The sequence below is a fragment of the Papio anubis genome, chromosome 5 (assembly GCF_008728515.1).
Source record: "Papio anubis isolate 15944 chromosome 5, Panubis1.0, whole genome shotgun sequence".
Taxonomy (NCBI): domain Eukaryota; kingdom Metazoa; phylum Chordata; class Mammalia; order Primates; family Cercopithecidae; genus Papio; species Papio anubis.
Window position 1 is genome coordinate 21,261,819 of NC_044980.1, and position 26,317 is coordinate 21,288,135.

General features: G+C 35.8%; 1 protein-coding gene across 5 annotated transcripts in view; it reads right to left on the bottom strand.

The window, feature by feature from the left end:
- CDH12 (cadherin 12) overlaps positions 1-26,317 on the bottom strand; it is a 1,145,481-nt gene that overhangs the window by 297,026 nt on the left and 822,138 nt on the right. The window lies entirely within an intron of this gene.

The window sequence follows — 26,317 nt, forward strand, 5'->3', positions numbered from 1 at the left end:
GTTTCCCTTCCTTTCATTATAACCAGTCTTCCAACAATTTCACAAAGTGATTTTAGGAGTTTTAAAAATAGCAATTATCTCATATTAACCCCCCATTATCTCTTTAGTAACTTTCAACAATATTTATTGTAGCATCCAAATTCTTACATCTGCAGGGTCTTACATGGTCCACTCTTGACTTCTGTGATTCCATCTTGTTCCACTCTCCCATGCTGACCAACCACACTGAGTATTCACATTCTCCCAAAATCAAGCTCTTCCATGACTCAGACCCTTTATACATGCTTTTCTTGTTTGTAGAAATTCTCCCTTCCTCACACCAGTGAACTTAGTAATAGGATGCATGCCACCTGGACATTCTTTATTTCAACACCCTGTTATTTCTTGTCTTAATTAATTCCTAATTATATTCATCATGATTTGTCTAATGATATGCACACAGAGGTACTTAAAAATCTGTATTAAATAAACATGCAAATATGTTGCTCATTTTGTATGTGTATCTAATGATGAGAATGTGGTCTCTGACCTCATCAAACTTTCATTCTCTGTAATTATCTCTCTGTTCTCTATATTTTTGTGTGTATGTATATATATTTGTATATATATACACACAAATATTCTCTACATATATATATATATATACACACACACACACACACATATATATACACACAAATTTTTATAATGACAGGTAGAATTAACTAAACACTTATTACACAAGAAGCAGACTGTTACCAAAGTAGGGGCAAATTTACTGTAAAGATAAAAAATGTCTTCAAGAGCATATTAAAACAAGCTTGGGTAACCTATGTTAATGAATTAATTTATAAATATTAGAGGTTAAATACAACAATGGCTTAACTCACACTAAGCTGTTAATGTGTTTGGGGCTTTCTAGAGCATTCTTCCTTGTAGTAACCCAAGTTAGAGCCAAATTTGGCTCTGCCTTCTCAACACATGCATGTCAGGTCACTAATGCAGAGGAGGGAAGATGTGGAGGATCAGGTGACAGATTTAAATGTATCACTTCCACTCATTGGCCAAAAGCAGTCACGTGGTCCCACCTAACTGCAAAGGGCTGGGAGTTGGGTGAGGGCATATGAACCATTCATGATTTTTAAATATTTCCACTACCCTGGGCAGGTGATTTGAGTATTGAGGTGAGAAAAATGTATTAACCAAGTGGAGGATAATTAATGATCGAATTTTAGTGACTTGAACATATATGGTACTATTTTTAAAACTGCATGATACAGAGACTACACATATGAAAGATAATTACACATTTCTCTTATATAATACATTAAAGTGTTTGTTCCTTTTTCTTCCGGAAAGTTACACAATAATCCTTTAGAGCTGCAATGTGAAACTGCTTGTGCTTCTCTGGATCCAATTCAGGTAAAACAAAATGAAAAAAAAAAATAGCAGACAATACTCTTCAACTTAAGAAATCATTTCTGGCTGGGTGCAGTGGCTCACGCCTGTAATCCCAACACTTTGGGAGGCCAAGGCGGGCGGATCACGAGGTCAAGAGATCGAGACCATCCCAGCCAACATGGTGAAACCCCGTCTCTACTAAAAATACAAAAATTAGCTGGGCATGGTGGAGTGCACCGGTAGTCCCAGCTCCTCGGGAGACTGAGGCAGGAGAATCATTTGAACCTGGGAGATGGAGGTTGCAGTGAGCTAAGATCGCAGCGCTGCAATCCAGCCTGGTAACAGAGCGAGACTCTCTCTCAAAACAAAAACAACAACAACAAAAAAAAAAAAAAAAGAAAGAAATCATTTGCATTTTCTAACTTAAAACACCACTGAGTATTTCTAAAAAATCTGGCATATATAAAACCACTCACCTTCAACAATATAAATACCTTGAAGCATCATCATGTATAAAAGTAAATTTACTTTAATTAATTAATTAATTAATTTATTTATTTTTGATACAGAGTCTCCATTGCCCAGGCTGGAGTGCAATGGCATGATCTCAGCTCACGGCAACCACCATCTCCCAGATTCAAGCAATTCTCATGCCCCAGCCTCTCAGATAGCTGGGATTGCAGGCGTATGCCACCATGCCCAGCTAATTTTTTGTATTGTAGTAGAGACAAGGTTTTGCCATGTTGGCCAGGCTGTTCTCGAACTCCTGGTCTCAAGTGGTACACCTGCCTCAGCTTCCTAAAGTGCAGGAATTACAGCTGTGAGGCACCGTGCCCGGCCAAAAGCAAAATAAATTAGTACACAGAAAATCTAAATGTATGGACTGTTGTGTGCCATATATATTACTTTAGATTTTTAAAACTTTTTGTTGGGTGTTTACATCAGTTACTTTGTCCTTATAGAAACCCAGCTAAAAAATTAAAATACTGAGCAAATACTTTTCAACAATTATTTAGCCAACCCAACTGATACTCAACCTAAAATCAGAAGAAACATTGACTTTACTATGATGCCTAATAAGAAAACAAAAACAAAATCAAACCACCATCACCGATTTAAAATTTAGAATTCTCAGACTCTAGAATTCGATTCAGATTAGAATCTGAATTAGAATTCTCAGAATCTAGAATTTACAAAATTAATGGTACAGGTCTTGCCGTGGCTAATACAAAATATAAATTTCTGGACACAAGGGAGCTTACTTTTTGGACTCTTTATATTTATTGATAAATAAATTAGATAGATATAAATATATTCAGTTTCACACCCAGTGTAATAAAGCAAATATTGCAATAAAGCAAATCATAATTTGTTTCCCAGCACTTATAAAAGCTATGTTCATGCTATACTATACTAAGTATGCAATAGCATTATATCTAAAGAAAATGCAAGTACCTTAATTTAAAAACATTTAATCGCTAAAAAAATTGATAATGATCATCTCACTGACTAGCCTTGCTTTGGATGGTTTTGCCTTGATGTTGATGGCTGTTAACTGATCAGGGTGGTGGTTGCTGAAGGTTGGGTTGGCTGCAGTGTTACTTAGTTAAGACAATGATGAAGTTTGCTGCATTTATTGACTCTTCCTTTCACAAAATATTTCTCTAGTATGAAATGCTGGTTGATAGCATTCTATCCACAGTAGAACTTCTTTCAAAATTGGAGTTAATCCTCTAAAACTCTGCCTCCCCTTTATGAACTCAGCATATGTAATATTCTAAATTCTTTATTGTCATTTCAACAATATTCAAAGCTTCTTCACCAGCATCGTTTCCATCTTAACAAATCACTTTTCGAGCTCATTCTTAAGAAACAACCCATCATGCATTAAAGTTTGATCATGAGATTGCAGCAATTCAGTCCTATCTTCAGGCTCCCTTTCTAATTTTGCTTCCCTTGCAATTTCTCTCACATCTGTAGTTATTTCTTCCACTGAAGTCTTCAACCACTCAAAGTCAGCTGTGTGGAATGAGAAGTGGAATCAACTTCCCCCAAATTCCTATTAATGTTGGTATTTTGACCACCTCCCACAAATGTAAATTACAAATGTTCTTAATAACATCTAGAATAATGAATCCTTTCCAGAAGGCTATCAATTTACTTTGCCCAGATCCATCAGAGGCATGGCACCAGGCAGTTAGTGAGGGAACAGGAATGATTACTTGCAGGTGGCTAAAAGCAACACAAATGTGGTCAAAAGGGTTAGCATAAGGACCTGACCCCTAGTGGAAAGGAATTGTTACAGCAGGCTGTGCTAATAAAGACAGACTGCAGACATCCTGCTCTAGGTACAAATGAGAATGTAACAAAAAAGAAACTGGCCACAACTGGTTAAATCCAAGAGAGCACAAAACTTGACCAACTGTTGACCCTTGGTTTCGTTATGCCTCTATTCCCATAAAATTATCATGAGGAAACTTCCCACTCCCATCATGCACCTGTGCTATGACAGCTCCAGATTAACATATTTAGTCAATAAAATGGTGGCACCCCAATTCCAGGAACTGCTCACCCATTTCCCCAAAAAACTCTTCCTCTTATTATAGAATATTCTATGCTTTTATTATGCTTATAATTGGTTAGGTTAGGATACAGGTTAGGGGGTAGGGGTAGGGTTAATATTACAGTTAGGGTATCATGCTCTCATTATGCTTATCCATATAGTGTGTGAGCCCTGACCACATTGGGTGTGACTCATTCTTTTGAGCACACCCACACTCCTCTCTTGAGTGTCTATTTGCTTACACTCCACAATAAAGTTTCTACACTTTCACTTTGGTCTCACTTCCAAATTCTTTGGTGCAGCAAAGACAAGAACCTCTACTGGCCTACCAGCAGAGAATCACTATTTAGGCCAGCTGTAGTATTATGAAAGGTATTTCTTGAATGAGACTTGAAAGTTGAAATTACTCCTTGATTCATGGGCTACAGAATGAATGTTGTATTAGCAGGCATGAAAACAGCATTAATCTCCTTGAATACCTTTATCAGAGTTCTTGGGTGACCAAGTGCATTGTGAATGATCAGTAATATTTTGACAGGAACCTTTTTATCTAAGCAGTAGCTCATAATGGTGGGCTTAAAATACCTAGTAAGTTAGGCTGTAAACAGATGCGCTGTCATCCAGATTTTGTTGTTTCATTAATATAGCACAGGCAAATTAGATTTAACACAACTTTTAAGGGCCCTAGGATTTTCAGAAAGGAAAATGAGCATTGGCTTCAACTTAAAATCACTAGTTGCCTTAGCCTCTAACAAAAGAGTCAGCCTGTTCTTTGGACTTTGAAGTCCAAAGGCATTGACTTCCCCTGTCTAGCTATGAAAGTCCAAGATGGCCTCTTCTTCCAAAAGAAGGTTGTTTTGTCCACATTGAAAATCTGCTGTTTAGTGTGGCTACATTTATCAATGATATTAGCAAGATCTTTTCCATAACTTGCTGCAGTTGTAGACATCAACACTGCTGCTTCACCTTGCACTTTTATGTGGTGGAGATTACTTATTTCCTTAAATCTCATGAACATACTTTCCTAGCTTCAGACTTTTTCTCTGCAGCTACCTCATCTCTCTCAGCCTTCATTGAATTGAGGAGAGTTAGGGCCTTACTCTAAAATAGGTTTTCACTCACACCTGTAATCCTAGCACTTTGGGAGGCCGAGGCGGGTGGGTCACAACCTCAGGAGTTCAAGACCAGCCTGGCCAATGTGGTGAAACTCCGTCTCTAATAAAAATAGAAAAAATTAGCCGGGCGTGGTGGCAGGCTAATCCCAGCGACTCAGGAGTCTGAGGCAGAAGAATCGCTTGAACCTGGGAGGCAGAGGTTGCAGTAAGCCATGATCGCGCCACTGAACTCCAGCCTGGGCAACAGAGAGAGACTCCGTCAAAAAAAAATAATAATAATTATTATTATTATTTAAAAAGAGAGAGAATGTTGTGGTTGGTTTGATCTTCCACCGAGACCACTAAAACTTTCTCCATATCAACAATAAGACTGTTTCACTTTCTTATCATTTGTGTGTTCAGTGGAGTAGCACTTTTAATTTCCTTCAAGAACCTTTTCCTTGCACTCACAAGTTGGCTGACTATTCTTCACAAGAAGCCTACCTTTCAACCTATCTCATCTTTCAATGTGGCATCCTCACTGAACTTAATCATTTCTAGATTTTGATTTAAAGTGAGAAACATGCAACTCCTCCTTTTACTTGAGCACTCAGAGGCCATTGTAGGGTCATTAACTTCAATGTTATTGTGTTTCAAGAAACAGGGAGCCAGAGGAGAAGGAGAGAGACAGGGAAATGGCCAGAGAACAGTCAACACACACACAACATTTATAGATTAAGTTTGCCATCTAATATGGGCACAGTTTATGGAGCCCCCAAACAATTCCAATAATGTCAAAGATCCCCAATCACAGATGACCATAACAGAGATGATAATAATGAAGAAATTTGGAATTTTCAAGAATTATTAAAATGTGACACAAAGACATGAAGTGAACACATGTTGCAAAAATGGCACTGATAGACTTGCTTAATGCAGGGTTGCCACAAACTTTCAATTTATAGAAAACCAAATCAAACAAAAACCGATATATTGAAAGCTCAGTAAAGTGAAGTACAATAAAAGAATGTATGCCAATGTTATAAATAGAAATATTATATAATATATATTTCAACTACATATCATTTATGAACATATATATGACATACGCCTGTCAACTATATGCTCATAAATATTAATCATAACATATAGTGTGCATATCTAGTTAAAAAGAAATACATTCTGGGAATTACTGATATACAGCCTATAAGAAATGTTTATAATCTAAAGCAATGAAAGGATGGTATTACTACAGCAAATACCTCTTGATTTCCCATTATATAATAAGTGCAGGAGATTCCATTTTGAGAAAGGCATTCTAGTCTTGATCCTTGCCTGTCTGGAGTTTGCATCTTAAGGGAGTGATAATAATATACAAAAAGGGGCCAGGCATGGTGGCTCATGCCTATAATCCCAGCACTTCGGGAAGCTGAGGCAGGTGGATCACCTGAGGTTAAGAGTTCAAGACCAGCCTGGCCAACATGGTGAAACCCTGTCTCTACTAAAAATACAAAAATCAGCTGGGCATGGTGGTGCACATCTGTAATCCCAGCTATTTGGGAGGCTGAGGCAGAATTGCATGAACCCAGAAGGTGGAGGTTGCAGTGAGCTGAGAACATGCCACTGCACTCCAGCCTGGGCGTTAGAGTGAGATTCCATCTCAAAAAAAAAAAAAAAGAAAAAAATATATATGTATATTTGTATATATACATGTATATGTATATATGTTTTGTGTGTGTGTATATATATACACATTTTGTTTGTATATATACACACACAAAAAGGAAGGACTCCAGTGCAGAATGCTGTAGTTCAAGGTGCAGTGAAGCAGACAGAAGAGGTGCCTAGCTTTGCCATGGTGGGACAGAGGAGAACAGACTATAAGATGGGAAGGTGAGAACATTTTCCCCAAAAAGTTTTTCTAAAATATTCTTACCACAGCCAAGAAGCTATATAAACATCTTGCTTCCAAAAAAAAAAAAAAAATTGGGGCCAGGCTGACTCAGACTATTATTTTACATTTTTTCAAGGACAAAAGAGCTATAATTTTACAATGAGTATAAATGTGGAAATTTTACAAATGTATTTTGTTGCAAAATGCACTGGAATACATACATTCTGTGAGTGGAAAATGGAGCTGTAATTTATTGCTCCAGGAAATTTTCTCATTATGTAGTCTCAGCATTACAAGAACAAGCCAAGCAAGGTTGGAAATAAAATCTATTGTCCCAGACTTGGTTTCTCCACAATTATTTAGACACATGTTTGAATTTTTTCACAGCAATTACCTAGCCCAGGGTTTTTCATTATCTCAATTTTGCTAGGATTAACAAGGACTTAAAATCTTTTTCCAAAATGTTGCAGAATAGTGTTATTCATACAGAAAAGGAAACTGATGTTTCCGAAGAGCCAATTATATAAAAATCTCATATTTCTGTGTTAGTTTTACAATAGATAGTTTCTCTATAAACACCAATTTGAATCTGCCCTGAATGGAAATATCTAATATGACTTTGGTGGTTATTTGAAAAAGAGAAAATGTCTCTGCAAGAAATCTAATATAGTAGTAATGAAAATAACTTAAAGTTATGTCTGCTTTTCTTTAGTCAAAAGTAACATGGATGGATATTGAGTGAGAAGAAGAAAACAGGCAGGAAAACGCTTGGCAAAGGCATGAATTTAGGTAAAACAATCCTTACATATTTTTAATAAAGGGGGACAAACCCTGTACATTTCTCACACAGTACGAGAGCCCAGTCATGTCCAGGCCACTCTTCCTCACAGAGCCCTGTACTCTCCCTCTTTAGCATTTAGCATTTCTGTCATTGTAAACATGTGTGATGCTTTGATAATATTGTTCTCCCTAGCTGGAATATAAACTTCATGAATGTAAAGAGTGTGAATCTGTTTTCTTCCTGTCTGGCACATTGTAAGTCTTCAATATATATTTAAAGAAGGTTGTTGGGGGAGGGTTTGTTTTTGTGTTTGTTTTTGAGACAGAACCTCACTCTGTCACCCAGGCTGGAGTGCAGTGATGCTATCTCGGCTCACTGCAACCCTCGCCTTCTGGATTCTCCTGCCTCAGCCTCCCAAGTAGGGGGGTTTACAGTAGTGCGCAACCATGCCCAGATAATTTTTATACTTTTAGTAGAGACCAGGTTTTGCCATGTTGGCCAGGCTGGTCTTGGACTCCTAACATCAAGTAATCTGCCTGCCTCAGCCTCCCCACATGCTGGGATTATAGGTGTGAACCACTTTACCCAGTCTATATTTAAAGAAAATTGTTGAATAAAAGATTAGAACATTATTTCATAAATAACAGAATTCTAGTAATTTCTCTAGAGTTACTCTGGCTTATTTTTTCTTTTCTATATTGTAAGGGAAAAACATATGAGGCACGGTGTGTTTCCCAAAAATACCATACTAGAAACTGTGGAGACATACGCCTTGCAGCGAAGATCCCACAACCAGCTGAACATTCCTGCTCTGTCTGCCTTTATGCTACACTAAAGATGACAATTAATAAAGAATGATTTTCTAATCTCACTCTTTTACGAAGAATAGGACATTATTCACAGACTGGTGAACACAAAGTAAATCTTATAGAAAATCAAACCTTCATATTGGAAAACATTTGTGCTGTAATTTTCGAAGAGCCTTCCAGGTGAACAAAATTCAATTGCCAATTATCCAAATAATGAAAAATAAGTGTCATGAAGAATAAAGACAAATTATTAAAACTATATGGGAGTCTAGAATATAGATCCTGATATAAGTAATTTGACAATAAAATAAAGCTTTTCGGTGTCCTGAATAAGCAAACAATACCAGGTGTAGTAAGTCCTCACTTAATGCCATCGATACGTTCTTGAAATCTACGACTTTAGGCAAAATGACTTTCAATGAAACTGACTTTCTTTTCATCAATGTTATAATGAAATAACATTGGAAAAATGATATTATTTGAGGATCTGCTGTGTATTTTTTCGATTCAAGTTGCGGTTTCTAAGAACCTATCAATGATGTTAAGTGAGGACTTCGTGTAGTTCATATAAAATTCATATATATTTAGTCATGCACAGTAATTTGCTAATATTTCAGTCCCTGTCTTCATTCACCCAAGTGTCTGGGTCTTCTGGAAAATTCGAGTGATTTGGAGTTGTGGTGTGTCCTTCTTTGGCACACAAAGACTTAATCAAGTAGCAGGATGAAGTAGAAAGGCTATGTTATCAGGTATTAGCAGATTAAAAGGGAAAATTCAATTTATATAAATTATTAGGTGCAGTGGCCTTGGGTAGGAAAGTTAATTTCTCTGGCCTTCGTATATATATATGCATCATAATATTAACTACCAGCATCCAACCTTATAGAGAGCAGTAGAGAATAGAAAGTATAAAAACATGCTGTGAAAACTGTAAAGAACTACATATATTTCTTGTTTTATTATTTAATACAATAAAATAGCAAATATAATAGGTTGAAAATGTATCTGAAAACTCAATTACCAACAGAAAATTTTTAAAATTAGAATATCAATCATCATCAGGTATCCTAGAACTGGCCTCAGTTTAGAATTGAATATTGGTGAAGAAAAAACTTTTATGAAGAGGTTTACTTCTTTTTTTACTCTTCGCGCACACACACACACACACACACAGACACACACACATGCACACTCCCCAGAGGAAGCTTCCCAAAATCTGGTCTTGATTTAACATTGTAAAAAACTAAGACCTTTCCAAAATCCTAAAATGAAACTTGACCACTGTTTCAACTCTTCACTGTATTTATGACAGCCATTAAGCTGTACATATGTCAGCTGCTTGAATTCATTAGGATTATATAAGAATCTCTCTTTGAATCCTCTGAAATTCATTGATTGATTCTGAGTATCTCCCATTCCTATCAGTTAAGGTTAAACTAGAAACAACTCCCTACAGTTGGGTGAATGCAGCTCGCATTGACATATAAGGGTCATTAACTGTCTTCTATTCTGCATTTGTGAAAAAAAGCACCTTAGATGGTATGATTGGTGCACTGAACTAATAATGAAAATGCTTTTTCCTGCGGCTTACTGTTTATCAGTTGATACATGTGCTCTTACCAGAGGAACATATCAATTTTTTTAGCCTTAGCAAACTCCTCCACACTGCTTATGGTGATTGAATGCTAAAGGTAATGTGAAATGCTAAAGAGGAAAGCATCTTGCTAGAGAATTACATATTAGTAATTCTCATCCAGGGACTATAGGCAGAGTTACTGGACAATTGCAGAGCTCATTTCCAATATGGTATGATAATGACAACATGATGAGCTAATCCAAAAAAGAACATTGTCAAAACTCAGGAGATGGGGACCCTTTCAGAAAGCCATAAGTTTGAGAACATTTTTTTATTATGGCTAACTGTTCATGAACAGACAGAGAGATGGAAATCTGTTACTGGGCTCAGTTTGGAGTGTGCGTGTGTGTGTGTGTGCCTGTGTGTGTGCGTGTGTGTTTTGCCAAGAGTTATTTTGGAATAATTACTACATGCAGATTTTTAGAGGCATGAAAATGTTAATGAGCCTTATGTATACAGAACAACTTTCTTTGTCATCTGGAAATAGAAAATAGTACTAGCTTTTAGGGGCTATAAAATTTAATCAAGGTTTAATTAGTGTTTTAAGACCTTATAAAGATTTCATATGAAAATATTTTTAATAATATATTCACTAAACTAGCATTTTCCAGACAAAGGCATCAAAGGACAGCTTTTAGATAACTCCTTTCCTTGATTTAATACAGTTATTTTTCCTAAAATAAGATAATTTTATTTTTGGTTACTTAGAAAATGAATATTGATCTTAAGATGTATGGAAGAAAAATTAATATTTATTTTTAATCCTCACCGCTAGTTTTTGTTAATCAACTCTAAAATTGAAAATGGAGAGAACTGAGAGTACAAGGAGAAAAAACAAAATTTTTAAAATTAGAAAAACATGAATGAATCAAATATTAACATAGACATAAGAAAACGGCGAGAAGCCGTAAGCTTGAAGAGCAATACCTGGTATGGTGGTCAAAATAATGTATGCCCCACCTCACACCTTAATACTCACATCCTAATCCCTGGAACTTGTGAATATTACCCTACATTTTGCAGACATATTTAAGGATTTGGGGATAGATACAATATCCTGGGTTGTCAGAGTGGGCCTGAGCAGAAGGATTCTTAAGAGAGTCAAAGAAGGAAGTTTGACTATGAAAACAAAGAATAAGAATGATATAGCCTGGAAAAGACTGTGGGCCACTGGTGGCTTTTAAGATAGATGACTGCATCCACAAGCCAAAGTATTCAGGCAATCCCTTCTTTTCCCTGAAAAAGGCAGGGAAACAAATCCCTCCAGAGGCTGCAGATGGAATGCAGTGCTGACAACACCTTGATTTTTTACCCGTTGAGACTCATGTCAGTCTTCTGGCCTACAGAACTGTAAGATATTAAAGGTGCATTGTTTTAAACCACAGAATGTGTAGTAATTTTTTACAGCGGCCACAGGCAACTAATGAACCCAGTTAACTCACTGGTATTGGAAAGTAGCCTTGCTAGAAAGTGATGTCAACAAGATAGCTGATTAGAAGCATTTGGTATTCATCCTGACCCAAAGACACCCAAAATAACAACGATGTGTTGATAGAAAAGCGCTAGATTACATCAAAGGACTAACAGGAACCCTGGTAAGCACAGAAATTCAGTATAGCCACTAGAGAATGAAAAAAAATCTATGGCCTCCACCACCTCATTCGCCAGTCAGGATCAGCTCAAAACCAAGAAGAACTTCTTCTTCTTGGGAAAAAGAAAGCAAGAGAATCCTAGCGGTCCCCATCAACACCGTGGACACCTACAGTCCTCAAAAGTGGAGACCACTGAAGCCTTCATGGACAATAAGCCGAGCTGAGGAAGTTTCTGGAGTCCACACAACTGTGCTCCTCTCAGAGAAGAAGCTGACACTGTGCCCTACCCCCGAGGCACAGTGAAGCTACTGTACTATACCTCCTTGGAAATGCAACTACTGGAGTGTGTCCCGCTCTGGACGCCAGTGGCCTCATAGCCTTCCATCCTTGAGGTTTCTCTATAGCAGAACCACCTCTGCCTGGTGGCCCAAAATCCCCAAGCTAAGCTGTGAGGTAGCGATAGACCCTACCCTGTGGGGCCAAGCATCCCTGGAACCACTCCACTCCCAGCTGCAGCTGTGCCCCACCTCCCTAGGGGGCTAAGCTGGAGCTGATCATTGCCTCCTGGGGAAATGGTGCCTTGATGGAGCTGCTGTATCTGGCCCTCCCAGTCACTGCTACCTCCTGCACGTCAGGACCCAGGCTAAAGCTACACAATCCCTCCCAAAGAAATGGTGCCATGGTGGAGCTGTACCATCTACTTTTCTCAATCCTTGCTATGCCCTGTCTCTAGGGGCCTGTGCTGAAGCTTCACTCTGCCTCCTGAAAATATGGTTATTTGACAAAGTTGCTCCATATAATCCTCTCAGCCACCATTCATGCCTAATTTGAAGCAATATTCTGGCTCTCAAGAAACTGGGCCTTGGCCACCCAGAGCAGTCATGCATCCCTTGGCACCCAGAGAAGACATGATGCCCAGTCATGAGCTGAAGTGGTACATCACATCATTAGTTACCAAAGGATTAGTGCTTGGACTGAGCTGAGGAGTTGCACCTCCCAGGATTAAGTTGATGTGGTACCCCACATCCCAGAAAACCAGAACACCGACTAAGCTAAAATGCCCTCCTGTACAGGCCAAATAGTGTTAGTACTCTGTTTCTCTGGAGCTGCACTGGCTTCCTAGAGTTTGAGATGCCGAACACCATTCTTCCCAGGGAGTAAAATCATAGCTGTGATGCTTCTTGTCTCCTCCCATCCCCTTGCCCCTGCTCCAACATGGTTCAAGCAACAGCTGCACTCCACATGGTGATCTTGCGCCACTGCACCTGGACTTACAGAGTCTGGGACACTGCCGAGTCCCACTATCACAGGATCCAGGGTCTACTACATGGGAGCCTGGTTATCCATGGAGATAACCCTTGGACCTGAGTTGCTACTGAACCCTATTGGCTCTGGTTCCAAAACTGTGCTCCCTGGGCACAAACCTCCAGAGTACCTCTTCTTCCCCAGAGCTGGGCCCTGGCTCCCAGTGGCAAAGTCAAAAGCTATAATCTATACTCCTGGACCTAAGCTACTAGGAGGTGCCTCAGAGTCACAGACCCCAGCTTTTGTGGGCAATCTATATCCAACTTTGCCTCAGAGGGTGAACTTGCACCACAAGGCACAGGTAATACAATAGGTTCACAAGACCTTGAGCCTAAGACCCTGGCTCCACAGCCAATCAGAGCACCTACATTCTAGAACGTAATGCCACTGCAATTACTTGTAGGCCATGTCAATCCCAACACCAAGAAGGATCAGCTCAACTAAATATTCCTATTTTGGATAAATTGAGAATAAGAGAAACCCAAAACTGATTGTCACCAAGGACCCTAAAAACCTTACCACCACCATTGCTGCCACAAACTTCTACAGCCTAGGCCACTAAGGTACCTAAAGTCTTTGCTGATGTTGGTCACAACTTAAGAAACTGGATGGAGGCTATACCACTGTATCTACTTGAAATGAGTCACCATACCCTTTCCAACCAGCACACCAAGACTGATCTAAAAGTGAAAGTCTTTCTCTATGAAAGCCTGCCTGTGAAGTTTTGAAGAGATGATTATTCAAACTGATATGAAGACATCAAGGTAGTGACATGAAAAAGCAAGGAAATATGACAACACCAAGAGAACACAATAACCCTCCAGTAATAGGCCACAAAGAAAAGGAAATTATGACTTAACAGAAAAGGAATTCAAAATAATAATCTTAAGGAATCTCAGTGAGATACAAGAGAATACAGAAGGATACTTCAACAAAATCTGAAGAAATGAGAAATTTAACAAAGACAGATATCATAAAAAAGAACTAAACATAAATATTGAAGCTAATTCAACAAATAAAGTAAAAAAATACAGTAGAGAGCTTCAACAGCAGAACAGGTCAAGCAGAAGAAAAAATCTCTGAACTGAAATATAGGTCATTTGAAATTACTTAGAGGACAAAAAGATTGAAAAAGAGTGAAGACAGCCTACAGAAGTTATGGGATACCATTAAATGCACAAACATTTGCATTATAGGATTTTGAGACGTAGAAGAGGCCAAGATAAGGACAGAAAGCTTATTATAATAATTGCTGAAAACTCCCCAAGTGTGGGAAGACATATGGACATCCAGATATGTGAAGTTCGAAAGTCCCATATAGTTTCAACCAAAGAGGTCTTTGCTGAGACGTATTATAATTAAACTGTCAAAAGTTAAAGTCCAAGAGAGATTTTTAAAAGCAGCATGAGAAAAGTGTCAAGACACATGTAAAGGAATTAACATTAGACTATTAGTAATTAACTGAACAGAAATCCTAAAGGCCAGGAGAGAATGGGATGATATATTTAAAGTGCTGAAAAATAAAAACATGTGTGTCAAGAATTCTATAGCTACCAAACCTGTCCCTCAGAAGTGAAAGATAAAATTTTCCTCAAACATGTAAAAGATGAGCGAGTTCACCACCACTAGATCAGCACTACAAGAAATGATTCAGGGAGTTCTTATAGTAGAAACAAAAGAATGTTAATTAAATACGAACACATAATATATAAAATTGACTGGAAAAAGTAAATATGTGGTCAAATTGAGAATACCCCAAGGCTGTTATGGTACTATATAAATCATATATATATATGTATACATATATATGTATATACATATATATACACATATATACACACACACTATTATGATTAAAAGTCAAAACAGTCAAAAATAGCAATAGCTACAATAACTTGTTTTAAAATACACAATATAAAAAGATATAAATTGTGATATCAAAAATATAAAATGTAGGGGGAGAGGTAAAAGTCTAGAGTTTTTTATGTACCTGAAGTTAAAATGTTATCGGCAGAGAATAGTCTATTTTAACTTTAAGATGTTTTATTTAAGCCTCATGGAAACCACCAAACACAAATATATAGCAGATGCACAAATGTTTAAAAAAAGAATTAAAACTTACACTAAAGAAAATTACAAAAATAAGAGTGGGGAAAAAGGATCTACAAAACAACTAGAAAGCAACTAACAAAATGGCGGTAGTAAGTCCTTATCTGTCAATAATTACTTTTAATGTAAATGGATTAAATTCTCCAATCAAAAAACATAGAATGGGTAATTTAATTAAAAGGAAAAGCAACCAGATCAAAATCTGTGTTGCCTATAGGAGACCTACTTTAGCCTATGTACATACAGGCTGAAAATAAAGGAATGGAAGAAGATATTCCATGCAAATGATAAGACATCACAAGTGGCTATACTTATATCAGAAACAACAGATTTCAGGTTGAAAACAATCACAAGAGACAAAGAAGAACTTTAGTAATAAATGGCACAATTTACCAAGAGGATATAACAATTACATATGCACCTAACATCAGAATGCCTAAATATATATGTAGCAAATACTAAGGGGAATAAAGGGAGAAACAGCTAACAGTAATATTAAAGGCCTTCAATACTCCACTCTCAACAGTGGTCAGAACAACCAGACAGAGAAGTAATGAGGAAATACTGCAATTCAACTGCATTGAAGACAAAATGGGCCTAACAGGTATATGAAAAATTTCTTACTTAACAGCAGCAGAATACACATTCTTCTCCCATGCACATGAAACATTCTCTAAGATAGTGCATATGTTAGGCCAAAACAAGACTTAACAAATTTAAAACAAGTTGAAATCATGTCAAGTATTATTTCTGACCACAATGGTATGAAACTAGACATCGATGACAGGAGAAACTTCAGAAACCATACCAATACACAGAAAATCAACAACATACTCTTGAACAATGAATGCATCATAAATAAATTAAAAGTGAAATCAGAATATTTCAAGAGACAAATGAAAATGGAACGATAATATACCAAAACTTACAGGAAACATCAAAAGCAGGATTCAGAGGAAAGTTTATAGTGACAAACGCCTACATTAAAAAAAAATAGAAATATCTTAAATAAACAACCTAACGTTGCAACTTAAGGAATTAGAAAAACAAAAATAAATTAAACCCAAAGTTAGTAGAAGAAACTGAATAATAAAGATCAGAACAGTAATAAATAAAATAGAGACTTAAAAAATACAAAAGATGGAGAAAACAGTTTTTTTTTCTGTAATGATAAATCTGACAAAACGTTAGCTAGAAAAACTAATAAGACAGAAAACTCAAATAAATAAAATCAAAAGTAAAAAAGGAGACCACAAAAGTGATACCACAGAAATACAAATGGTCATACAAGACTACTATGAACAATTATATACCAAAAAATTGGTAAACCTAGGACAATTATATACCAACAATTTGGAAAACCTATCAAGAATGAATCATGAAGGAATAAAAAAATCTAAACATAGGGGCTCACACTTGTAATTATAGTACTTTGGGAGGCCGAAGTGGGAGAATCGCTTGAGCCCAAGAGTTTGACACCGGCCCGGGCAACATGGCAAGATCCCTTTTCTACAAAAAAATAATAAAGAAATTTAGCTGGGTGTGATGACTTGTACCTGTGGTCCCAGCTACTTAGGAGGTTGAGGCAGGAGGACTGATTCAGCCTGGGAAGTTCAGGGTCCAGTAAGCAGAGATCATGCCACCACACTCTAGCCTAGGTGACAGAGTGAGACTCTATCTCAAATAATAATAATAATAATAATAATAATAAATCAAAATAGACCTATAATGAGTAACAAGATTAAAATAATAATACAATCCTCACATCAAAGAAAAGCCTAGGACCTGAAGTTTTTCACTGGTGAAATCTACCAAGCATTTTTTTTTTTAAAATCAAACTCTTCTCAAACTTTTTCAGAAAATTAAAGAGGAGGAAATTCTTCCACAGTCATTCTATGAAACCAGAATTAACCTGATACCAAAACAAGACGAAGACACAATCACAACAAAAAATTACTGGCCAATATTCCTGATAAGTACATATGCAAAAATCCTCAACAAAATACTAACAAAACAAATACAGCAGCATATTAAAGGATTATTCACCATGATCAAGTGGGTTTCATTCTAGTGATATAAGCATGAATTAATATATGCAAATCAATAAAGGTAATTCTTCACATTGACAGAATAAATGACAAAAACCATATGATAATTTCAATAGATGCAAAAAAAGCATTTGACAAAATTAAACATCCTTTCCCAATCAAAACTCTCAACAAATTAGACATCAAAGGTATATAACTCAACACAGTCAAAAACGTATATGACAAACCCACAGCTAACATCACACTAAATGAGGAAAGAAAGTTTTTCCATTAAGATATGAAACGAGACAGAGATCCCCACCTTCTCCACTCCTATTGAACACAGGACTGGAAGTCCTAGCCAGATGATTTAAATAAAATAAAAAAATAAAAAGCATCCAAATAGGAAAGGAGATGGTTCACTGTCCCTGTTTGCAAATGACATGATCTTACGTATAGAAAACCCCAAAAACCCTATTAAAAAAACTGTTAGAACTAATTAACAAGTTCAGTAAAGTTGCAGGATACAGATTCAACATACAAAAAGCAATAGTGTTGCTATATGCTAACAATTAACTATCTAAAAATATTTTTTAATCTCATTTACAGTAGCTAGAAATAGTAAGTAACATAGGAATAAATTTAACCATGAAGGAAAAGAGCTACACACTGAAGACTATAAAACTCTGATGAAAGAAATTCAAGAGATTACAAATAAATGGAAAAATATCGCACGTTCATGGATTGGAAGAATTTATGTTGTTAAAATATCTATACTACCCAAGGTGATCCATAAATTCAATGTAGTCACTATGGAAATAGCAAACTACCTTCAAAGACATAGAAAAAAATCCTAAAAATCACATGGAACTGCTAAAAATTCTAAACAGCTAAAGCAATCTTGAGCAAAATGAACAAGCTGCAGTCATCATACTTCCTGACTTTAGAATATACTACAAAGCTATAGGCATGGTACTGGCATTAAAACAAACAAACAAACAAACAAACAAACAAAAAATGGACCAATGGAGAATGTATTGGTCCATTTTCACACTGCTATAATGATACTACCTAAGACTGGGTAATTTATAAACAAAAGAGGTTTAATTGACTCACAGTTCTGCATGGCTGGAAAGACTCAGGAAACTAACAATCATGGCAGAAGGCAAAGGGGAAGCGAGGCATGTCTTACATGGTGGCAGGAGAGCAGGAGAGAGAGCAGGCAAAGGGGAAGTGCCACACTTTTAAACCATTAGACAGAGTGAGAACTCACTCACTGTCATGAGAATAGAATGGGGGAAACCACTCCCATAATCTAATCACCCCCCATCAGGTCCCTCCCCCAACATGTGGGGATTACAATTTGAAATGAGATTTGGGTGGGGACAAAGAGCCAAACTATATCAGAGAAGAATAGCAAGCACAGAAATAAATCCACACATGTATAGCCAACTGATTTTTGATAAACAGGCCAAAAACACACATTGGGGAAAAGGCAGTCTTTTCAATAAACAATACTGGGATATTTGGATATTCGCATGCAGAAGAATAAAACTAGACTTCTATCTCTCATTATATACAGAAACTAATAAAAATGAATGTAAAGTTCAAAACTATGAAACTACCAGAAGAAAACAGGAGTCATTTGTCTCAGCAAGGATTTTTTTGGATAAAACCTCAAAAGCACAGGCAACAAAAGCAAAAATAGACAAATGGGATTACAAGCTTCTATACAGCAAATGAAACAATAGAATGAATAGACAACTTATAGAATGGGAAAAAATATTTGTGAACTGTTCACCTGACAAAGGGTTAATATCCAGAATATATGAGAAACTCAGACAATTCAACAGCAAAAATCAAACAAACAAACTAATATTCCAATTACAAAATTGGTAAATGGTCTGAATAGTTATTTTTCAAAAGAAGACATATAAATGGCCAACTGTATGTGAAGAAATGTTTAATATAACTAATCATCAGAGAAAGCAAATCAAAACCATAATAAGATAGCACCTTACTCCAGTTACAATGGCTATTATCAAAAAGACAACAGGTAACAAGTGTTGGTGAGGTTGTTGAGAAAAGAGTCCTTTACACTCTTTGAGAATGTAAATTAGCACAACCATTAGGGAAAACAGTAAGGAGGCTTCTCAAATAAATAAAAACAGAACTACTATATGATCTAGCAATTCCTGTATATCCAAAGAAAAGGAAATCAGTATGTTGAAGAAATATTTGCACTCCCAAGAAAAAATGCAGCACTATTCACAGTAGCTAACATATCTAATCAACTTTAGCATTCTTTGAATCAATGGGTAAAGAAAATGTGATATATATACAACATGGTATACAATTCAGCCAAAAATAAATAAATAAATAGATAATAAAATAAAATAAAATCTTGTCTTTTGGGACAATATAGATAAAGTTGGAGGGCATTATGTTAGGTGAAATAAGCCAGACACAGAGAGACAAATCCTGCATGATCTCACTCATATGTGGAATCTAAAAAGAGTTTATCTCATGGAGGCGAGAGCAGAAAAGTGGTTACCATAGGCTGAGGAGGATAGTGGTAGGAGTGATGGGGGAGAGGTGGTTTAACAGTTACAAATTTACAGTTAAGAGGGATAAATTTTTATGTTCTGTTGCACAGTATGGTGAGTATAGTTAAAAATGATTTATTATATGTTCCACAATATCTAGAAGAAAGCATTCTGAATGTTCTCACCATAAAAAAATAGTAAGTGTTTGAGGTAATGGATTTCTTTAACTACACTGATTTATTTCATCATTACACAATATATGCATATATCAAACTTCTTACCTCATAAATATACACGTGCCAACTAAAAATAAAATAAAACTTAGAAGTAGCATTGCCAATGTAAATATAAGGGCATGTCTAATCAGAATTACAAAATTAGAAGTAATGTTGAGAAAACTACAGGTTGTTTACTTGTAGGTAGTGTAGATGTTCTGGTTGAATTGATAATATAACAAATAATATAAAATAATATAAAATAATTTTTTATTATAAAATATTTTTTATTATAAAATAATAAAATAATATAAAAATAAAAAATATATATAAAAATGTAACAAATAAAGTGAACAATTTAAAAATAAGTAATTTAAAAACTGACAAGGTTTAGAACTAAATATATTACCAATTTAATGAAAACATTTGTTTTACAGCACATGAAAAATGCAACAATTATTTGAGAGCAGTCAAGTGCTGCCGCCATTCTGACAAAGTAGAAAGAGGCCTGAATTTAAATCCAAAGATTTTCATTCTTGTCTGGGCAGATATAATAGTTATTACCTTTATAAATTGAGAAAGTCATTGGTCATTTAATTTCTTAATGCTCTGTTGTTTTTCTTCATCGATAATCTGAATATATTACCTTCCAGAGTATCAACATCTAAAATACACATAAAAAGCAGCATGATACAGTGACACATGGTTGAAAGATGTTAACCGCCATAAAGTGGGACGTTTTTACAGGACATCTGTGATTCACAGAATTATCTGCATTAGAAGAAAATTCTTCCTTATGGCTCAGACTCATTTAATTTTTCTTTCATTTTTGGAGGTAGAAAGTGCTTTCCTTTTGGAAATATTTCCCCCAAACTGGAGAACATCTCATCATGTTTCCTATGTTTTATTTCAGGAAGGTGCTATAAACCCTCTTGGTTAAATGTTGGAGATTCACCTGTTTAGATCCTTAGGAAAGAAGAAATTATGTTTGAGGATGTCTTCAGGGCTAACTGCCCACTGTAGTCTCCGAAATGTTTGGTGGCATCTCCCCAACACCTTCAAGACTAAGTCCTTAAAACACACACTACTCAAGCACAGTCTACAGAACTTTCTGTTTGATGTTGTCCAACATTTAAGCAAGCTGATCTCCTGAAGATACAGAGGTTATCCTTCTCTATGGATTGAATCAGCTCCAACTGTGATGAGCTATTCTCTAGCTCATACCCTTTCAGTATTATTCAAATATTTGCCTGCTCACTCTGGGGTCCCTTCCTTAAACTTTGAATTTCATGATATTCATTCTATTCTCTTACTGTAACCTATAGACCTTTGGGTGTTTTCTTATTTCTTGGCTGCAGGCTTTTCACCTGGTACCAGATCTTTTTGTTTAATTTTGTTTTTGCTACCACAATTCTTCTAATGTTGACTAACATTTACCACACATTCCATAGTGATGACTTATTTGGGAATTTAAATTATAAGCTCATTCTGTTTAGGTCTCCATGCCTATATCTTATATGCAAGTATAAAAGAAAATATGGAAGATAAAAGTAAACACCCCCCCATGCCCATTGCCTCAGCTATTCATCATGCATTGAATACACCTTTCTGCCAAGCACTCTGCTAGGCAAAGGAAATTTTAAAGCTGAATTCCTAACAAATGAAGGTGCTGGAATATACTTCCAGTTTTTACCTACCTCCTATGCACTATTGACTTCAAAACTCAAATCTCTAAGTCTAACCACAAGCTCAAAGTCTAGTTAATGCATCTAACTTCTTACTGGCTTCCATTTCAAATCCAGCATACCCAAAATTACTCTTATCATTTCTTTCATGCTTTAACAACTCCGTGCCCTACTTCTAAAGTTCTCTCTTCATTAAAGTCAGAATAATGTGTGAGATGGTCACACAGAGACTTCTTAGCTAAAACCAGTGTGGTAAAGGTTGTTGTAGAATATCATGGATATTTCTTTTTTGGTTCACCAACATCATCCCCTTCTTTTGAGAGACTTCATATTGTTTTCTCTATATGAATGTGTTCTATGGAGGGTTGTCAAGTGGGATACTTTTGTTTTCAGGGGTAGGGATGTGAGGCAGGCTGGACAAATCATTGTACCCCCTTTTGCCCAGACACATATTGGTCATGCATTGGGTATAGGAGTTAACCTGTATCTGGCAAGGTAGAAGTCTTTTTCCTTTCTCATCATAAGACTGTGAGGATGAAAATGGAATGAACTAACTCTATCTACTGCTTTCAATCCTAGAGACATATGATCTAACAGAACAAATCCATGTACAATGACAAAGGCAGGGAAAGAAGCAAAAGGTAAAAAGACTTCAAAAGAAAGAGAGATAGCGTACTGATAATGCTTGTAATAGTTTAGTACATCCATCAGTAGACCAAAATCATTTTTAACAAATTTATGGTTTTGCCACAATGAATTCCATTTTATTGTTGTTGTTGTTGGGGATTTCGAGTTGTGTTCTGGGCATTTGCCACTAAAATGTGCAAGTACATGTAAAGATGCTAAATATCTTTTTAGTTTAAAATCTAGTCATATTGATTGGTGGGGGGGACAGGTAAAAGGACTGATATATTGATGACACAGAATAATACATCCAAATAATAAAATATTAAGTTGCTAACATATGGAAAAATAAAAATATTGAGTGGGGGTTGGGGGAAGACACAAAAGAAATATAAGAGGAGAACGAGAATGAGTAAGAAAAAGGAGAGAACATATATTACCATATGCAAAGAACATGGCAAACAGCCTAAATTTTGCAACACATGAGAAATACAAACAAACAAAAATTTGAGATAAAAGTATCAGAACTATTTGCAGACAGAGTTAGTAATAACATTCTACAAATAATAAGGACCATGAGAAAAGACAATGACAACTCAGCATAGAATTGTGTGGTACCAGTAGTACATGCAACAGTGAAGATATACAAATCTAACAGAAAGATTAATCCATTCATACCCCAAACAGAAACTATAGTTTTATTATTTATGAGTTATATTTTATAAAGTATACAATTTATAATTTGCTGCTATTTTATGCCTGAATCATCTCTAGAGCAACTTGCATATAATCTTATTACAGTGTATAAATGCAATCATTGTCAACAAATTGTTAGGTTGCCTCAGTAAAGTTATGGGTTAAAGATCCCTAGCTGGTATTGATACATACATATGCTGGTGTTGATATATAGATATGCTGGTAATTAGTGGTCTATATCTATTATCAACACAATTCTGATATCCAGAATTCAGCAACTCCTACAAAATTATTTGTAAAAATTATTTCTATTGATTGAGTTTTATATCATTGCACCATGACACAACAAGTTAGGTCAACTAGTTATCATTAGTCCTCTTGCTTTTTCATTGACCAAGTTCAACGGCTTTTGATTTTAAAATATGTTTCTAGTCCTCTTCCTTTTTCCTTGCCCAAGTTCAGCAGTTTTTTTTTTTTTTTTTTAAATATGTTTCTAGTCTGTCCTACTCTCTCCCTGTTAAAACATCTAACTTCCTGCTGGTTTCCGTTTCAATCCAAACATACCTAAAATTACTCTTATCATTTCTTTCATGTTTTAACAACTCAGTGCCCTGCTTCTAAAATTCTCTCTTCATTAATGTCAGAATAATGTGCGAGATGGTCACACAGAGACTTCTTAGCCAAAACCAGTGAGGTAAAGGTTGTTGTAGGATATCGTGGATATTTCTTTTTAGATTCACCAACATCATCCCCTTCTTTTGAGAGACTTCATATTTTTGAACTCTGATGTTTATGCCAAAGTCTTCATAGATTCTCTTCCTCAAGTTCAATGCATATTCGATGTTGCAAGTCCATGTTGCCATCAGAGAGTCCTATCAAAGTGAAATTTTGCTAATTTCATACTTTTATTTAAACTCTCTATAAAATATAACCCATTTTCTACAGAACAAAGACCAAGCTCCTTTCCATGTGCAGAATTTTGCTCATGAGATGGTGCATTTCAAATACTTTCACATTATTTGTTTCCACTCCCAAATTTTTAAATTGTGCTTCTTCCGATATTCTGAACAACTTAGAGTTTCCTCAAAGGTCCATATTGATTTGTACACCCATACTTTCCAGATGGATCTTCCTATGTAGTATCTCTACTTTTGTTTTTCTTTCCTCCACAAGTTGATTGCCTGCTACATAAAGCCTCCCTGGTTTTTGTTTGAACTCTCCTTCCCCACCTGTCTTCCCAACTCCCTAGACCTCTCAGTGCTGTATTGGAATTATCTATTCATTTATGTAGCACATCTGCAATCTAAGTGTCCAAAATAACATTCAACATTCTGTATCATGCATATATAATTTCAAATATGTTCGATTGTGAGCTTCTTATTGTATTTCCAATGCCTAAAACAAAACCCGACACACAGAGGTTCACAATAGTTGTCTAATTTAATTAAACAAATTTAGTAATCTACTGGCTATTATTATTACAATTTTCTAACAGGAATATCCAGTTAAACTTATTATTACATGTCTAAGAAGTTAGACACTTCTAAACAACCATTGCATGAATTTTCTCCTTACAATGTCGGTTCATCTGCTATCCAATTATCACCCTGTTCAGTTGCACACACCTGGAGTTAATTTGGTCTTGAATAACTGTGACAAATTTAAACTCTTTTCTATGGCACATTACAAACAATTGAGGAAATTACAGTGTGTTCTCAATACTTGTTATTTCATGGAGAGTTTCTGAAAAAGCTGACAATTTGGAGCCTATGATTCTCTGGTGAGAGTTCAACCATGATATCAGCAAAGATTGTAGGAATTTTATGTTTCATATGCACTGATCTTAAAAATAACATGTTAAAATGCAATATTACCACCAGTGTTCTCGTTAAGCCCTGATGTTTCTCAAAGTGCAATCATTGGAATACTTAAATCTGATTCACAAAGATTGCCTGGTTAAAAATGTAGATTCCTGCATCCTATGGAGACTTACTCATGATCTGTCATTAAGGAATCTGGAAGTCTGCTTTTTAAAACAACCACAATTATTCCAAGTAATTGTGATGCATATTAAATAACTTCTGCTTTAGAGAAAGTAGAGTGATAATAAAACATGAGAGCTGTTGTGGAGACATGGATAGCTCCTCCTTCTGCAGGTGGACCCACCGGGAGATGGACTCCCCCTCTTGCCCCATCCTTGACATTATTTAAACTCTCCAACTCTAAGCCTGTTCCATAGAAGGCACTTAATAATTAAGAGATGCAGTTATTTCTTTTTTATGATGGTAAAGTCAGTTCTAAGAAAACTTCACCTAGAGTCCAAATAATACTTTCTTCCTTTATTGAGTTGCCAATTTTAAAGAAAATATGATATTTTAATTCTACACATGATTTTTTTACATATCTAACATAATATAAAGAATATGATATTGGGTAGATATAAATGATTCCATGTAACATTTTGTTGTTGCTGTTGGATAAATCAATATGGCTAATTTCAAAGAGGCAAAGATGTTTCATCCTGGCTACTCCAGTTAAAGAACAGTGACCTTGGCCACACTGCATTATTTCTCTAAGTGTTGCTTTTGGTATCTCTGAAATAATAATATACATGTGACAATGTATAAATTACTACAATAAAAGAGCTTCTAGTCTTTCTTTTATCCACCAAAAATTATTCTGGCTGGAATCACTTTAAGTATTTCTCTTCCCTTGATCTTTAATTTTCATTAACTAGAAAACTACTTCTTGTGTATTTGTGAAGCTTAATCAGACTAAAAGGGGAGTGAAAAGATTGAGAAATGAAAAAGAGCTGGACAACCCTTTCAGAGATAAGCAAGGGTGTAATTTGAAAAGAGATGTTTCGGGGGAAGCACATAGATCATTTAAGAAAGAAAATAGTAAGATTTAAAAAACTATTACTTGCAGATTATGTATTTCCTTCATAATTTCCAAGACCTGAAAGTAAACAATCAGAATATTTTAACATTTCTCTCATTACATGACATATTTTCATTTTACTGTAATGACGTTCTGTGATTTAAACATGTGGGTCACAGTTTTACACATTTCATTTACCCCTTGGTTAAAATCTGATGAGAAATAGAGGAAACAATGTGTGAAAGCCTTCAGCACTTTGTCCTGCACAAGCCCAAGTTAAAAACAATGCTATCTATTACATTTTATTTTTCTTTGATTTTTTTTTCTCTTTTGTAATCGTGTTTCAAGTATAGGCCTCCTACGTTTTTCCCACAACATTAAAAGAATAGGAGTTTTGTTGCTGTTTTATTTTACAACTTATTGGTTTCACTTCAATGAACATAACTGGCAACCTAAAACTACGTGTGATTATCTTCTCCTT